The sequence below is a fragment of the Castanea sativa genome, chromosome 8 (assembly GCF_040712315.1).
Source record: "Castanea sativa cultivar Marrone di Chiusa Pesio chromosome 8, ASM4071231v1".
In the NCBI taxonomy this organism is placed as follows: domain Eukaryota; kingdom Viridiplantae; phylum Streptophyta; class Magnoliopsida; order Fagales; family Fagaceae; genus Castanea; species Castanea sativa.
The window spans coordinates 19420774-19424775 of NC_134020.1; the positions used below are offsets into that span (position 1 = coordinate 19420774).

At 30.6% G+C, this 4002-nt stretch overlaps 1 long non-coding RNA gene across 1 annotated transcript; it reads left to right on the forward strand.

Moving 5' to 3' along the window:
• The first annotated feature begins 895 nt into the window (after positions 1–895).
• Positions 896–3554, forward strand: LOC142606840 (uncharacterized). The gene is made up of 3 exons (XR_012839185.1): positions 896–1050; positions 1875–1946; positions 2060–3554. It is a non-coding gene; the product is annotated as an uncharacterized LOC142606840 (long non-coding RNA).
• Positions 3555–4002: the final 448 nt, after the last annotated feature.

The following is a 4002-nucleotide window of genomic DNA, read 5'->3' on the forward strand; positions in this document are numbered from 1 at the left end:
TGGAGAGCTCTGTGGAATGCTCTAGAGAATGGGAGAAGTGGCTGGGAAAAGTGAGGAAAGAAGGAAATAAAGGAAAGGAGTTATACGTGGGTGGAGGAGAAAAAAAGAGTGGAAAAAAAAAAAAAGGGGGAAAGATAAGGAAATGCAATAACGTGTGGAGGAGAAAAAAAAGATTAAAAAAAAAAAAAAGGAAAGAAAAAGAAGAGAATGTTATTACAATATTTTTACAATAAATTTTAAGTGGTAAATTATTATTAGTAAATATTGGTGAGAAAAAAATAATTTTTATAGAAAGAAAAAATAATAATTTTAATAGTACGTTCAAATTTTAATCAGTATTAATTTTTATCACAATATTTTCACAATAAATCTTAAGTGGTAAGTTATTATTAAATAATATTGGTGAGAAAAAAATAATTTTTATAGAAAGAGAAAAAAATAATTTTAATAGTACGTTCAAATTTTAATCAGTATTAATTTTTATCACAATATTTTCACAATACTTTCACAATAAATCTTAAGTGGTAGGTTATTATTAGCTAATATTGATGAGAAATTTTTTTTTTTTTTAGAAAGAGTAAAATTGATTTAAGTATATGAAGTAGTTGATTTAAGTATGAAATAAACTCCCTTATATATACATTGTCCTTTTTGGTAATTTATCTCTTAAACTGTAACTTTTATAAATGCTAGCCAAACACTCAGCTTTTTTAAAAAGCACTTTTTAACAGCTTTTACCAAACACTCAGTTTTTTGAAAAATCACTTTTTCATTATGCACTTTTTAAAAACTCAACTTTTTCATTATGCACTTTTTCAAAAAGCCCAACCAAACTCACCCTTAGTTGTACACCAAGATAGAAATAGAGAGAAGCGATGAAATAGAGAGAGAAGTAGAGAAAGAAAGAGGCGACGAAATCAAAAAGTTTCAAAAAACGATTTTGCAAACCCAAAACCTTGGTAGAACGGTAAACAGAGAAGGCACAGAGTGGGGACTGGGAGAGAGAAAAATCTGCCACCATCAGAGAGACAGGCCGTGTACCCATAACCGGTAAAATTATTGTTTTCTTTTTCGTTTTTGTTTTTTTCCTTTTCGTGCTCAAATCTGGGAATTGAATATAATTTAGGTTTGAATTTCTTGGTTGGATTGGTTTAGATTTAGATTAACATATACGCTGCACATACCCTATCGTTTTTTTTTTCATTGTTAAAATTTATGGATTAATTTTTATTTAGATTTGGTTATTTTGGTTAGATTGATATCAATTTGGGTGTTTGGATTAAATTTGATTTTGATGAAGGAATCTGGGTAATAATGCTTTCGTTTGGGGTATTCAAGTTAAATTAGGGATTGGGTCTTTATAGTTTTTTCAATAAAAAGAAAACTAACCGCTTGAAATACAAGGCAAAGGCTTGCAACACTCCAAAAGAAAAAAAAAAACTTGCGATACAGAGATAGAGAAGAAAAAAAAAACCTGCGATACAGAGATAGAAAGGAGGAAAAAAAAAACTTACGACACAAATATAGACCAACGTTTGTTCCCTCACCGGACATAGACAACCGGAACCACAAGCACATAGAGAAAGAAAATCTTCCACCATCAGATCGTTGGAACCAGCACCGGGACATTTTTCTCTCTCTCTTTTTATTTTTATTTTTATTTTTCAGATTTGGGTATGCAATTTTACTTTTTATTTAGTTTTTTTTTTGTATAGGTTTAGATTTGATTTTGACTTTCATTCGTTTTTGTTTCGATTTTTTGAGTTCTCCATGAAATTTTCATTGGGATCAAATAAGTATAGAATTGAATATTACGCTGATATTTCTTTTTTCTTTTTCAATCTTATTTGAGGTTTTTTTTTTTTTTTGGTCAGAACCACATGCACACAGAGATATAGTTTGGAAGGCACAAAGAGAGAGGCCACATACCCATTACCCCATAATCGGTAAAGTTATTGCTTTTTTTATTTTTTATTTTTTTCAAATTTGGGGATTGAATATGATTTAGGTTTGAATTTCTTGGTTGGATTGATTTAGATTTGGTTGTTCTGCCATGTAGGAAAAATACACACTTAAAAAACAAACACGCGTAAAACAAACTTGAAATGCCACACTCAAAGAAAATCGATGCATCTATTCGGACCCAAAGAAAAACAATGTATCTGTTGTTGTTTCTGTGATGTATATCCATGGGTTGTATTTCTGTTGCTGCTTATTTTGTTTTCTGCAGAACAGGTTCAAGATTTTCTACATAATCTGTGCTTACAGGCGGGCTGAGTGTAATATCTGTTGCTATTTCTATGATGTATGTCCATGGACTGTATTTTTGCTGTTGCATATTTTGTTTTCTGCAGAACAAGTTCAGGATTTTCTGCATAATCTGTGCTTATAGGGGGGCTGAGTGTAATATCTGTTGTTGTTTCTTTGATGTATGTCCATAGGCTGTATTTTTGTTGCTACATATTTTGTTTTCTATAGAACAAGTTCAGGATTATTTGCATAATCTGTGCTTGCAGGGGGGTAATTGTAATATCTGTTGTTGTTTCTGTTTCTGTATTGTATGTCCATGGGCTGTATTTATTTTGTTGCATATTTTGTTCTCTGCAGAACACATCTTTGTTCGCCCGTATTTATGCTTACAGGGTTGTTATGTGTTTGTGCATATTTCCCTTTTATCAAATATTTACTTTAAAGCATATGTATCCAATTACAAAATGATATGTATCCACTAGGCTTTTATTTTATTTTTATGAGTGCCTCTTCTTGCATGTATGGCAGTAAGGAATGATTTTGTAATGAGTCTCCTATCATTTATCCTCTAGATCATACAAACATGTATATTCATGTCCCTGTGTTGATTCTCTAAAATCATATTTTAGAAGTGATACAAATTCTATTTTCATGTTTTTAAAAAAGGTCGTAATTGGATATATTTGTAATTAAAGGAATAAAGTAAACATACAACAATGACGCAACAAGTAAATTTCACCGATTAGAGACGTAGGGAGAAGAGTGACATTCTAAAATATTGCAAAAATCATTCTCAACTTACATCCTTATTGGTATAGTTTTTTACTCAAATCTATAGCACTGCCTCTAAAAGGCTTCTATTCTTCCTACTAAAATTGATTGATTTTTAAAAAAATTATTAATATACATCACAACTGAAAGCAAAATACAACTATTGTGTTTATGCTTTGATTGCATCACACGACAGAAATTCAATAAACAAAACATAAAGCAAAAACCCTAGAAAATAGCTGACCTCTCAAATTAGTTGGATTGAACTAAGGGTGTCTACGAAGCAAATACCTACTCTTTTTACTTGGTAACACTATATGAATATTATATTGTTTGTGGCCAAAATGAGACCTTGATATCTAATATTTTTTGGATACTATTGATGAAATTTTAAGAGTTCATTCTTATTTGTGAATTTTTAGAAAGTAAGATGACTTTAGAATCCAAATGGATCTCCATAGACTTATGGGGGATAAACTTGGTAATAGATGTGCTATCTCATATAGATTGTGTATTCATTTATTTACGTTTTGTATACAGGTGCAACTCCTACAAGAGCTTGGAAGAGCTTATATATATATATATTACAAATAAAATCGCTTGATGTTGGTGTATAATCTTACTTATGATGAGTACTTTTCATTTCAATGACAAATGGCCATCTCATTCTCATTTATTTTAATGTATCAGTAATTTCTTGCTTAATGCTATATGATAGAAGTAGAACATGAAAAGGATGTGAAATGAAGTGTGGAACAGTTTACTATTCTCTGGTGTAGCAGAGATCATGCTGAAACCATGACTTGTGATCTATATCAAAAACTTTGGCATGTAACAGAACCGGTTCAAATTATTTTGGGCATTTTTCATCTAAAATTTTTTGCAATTTGGTGGAAACATTAGAATGGTTAAATTTTCTTTTCTTATTCTGGAGTTTGGAGAAAGAGCCAACTTCCCGGGAAGGAAAAGAAAACAATTATC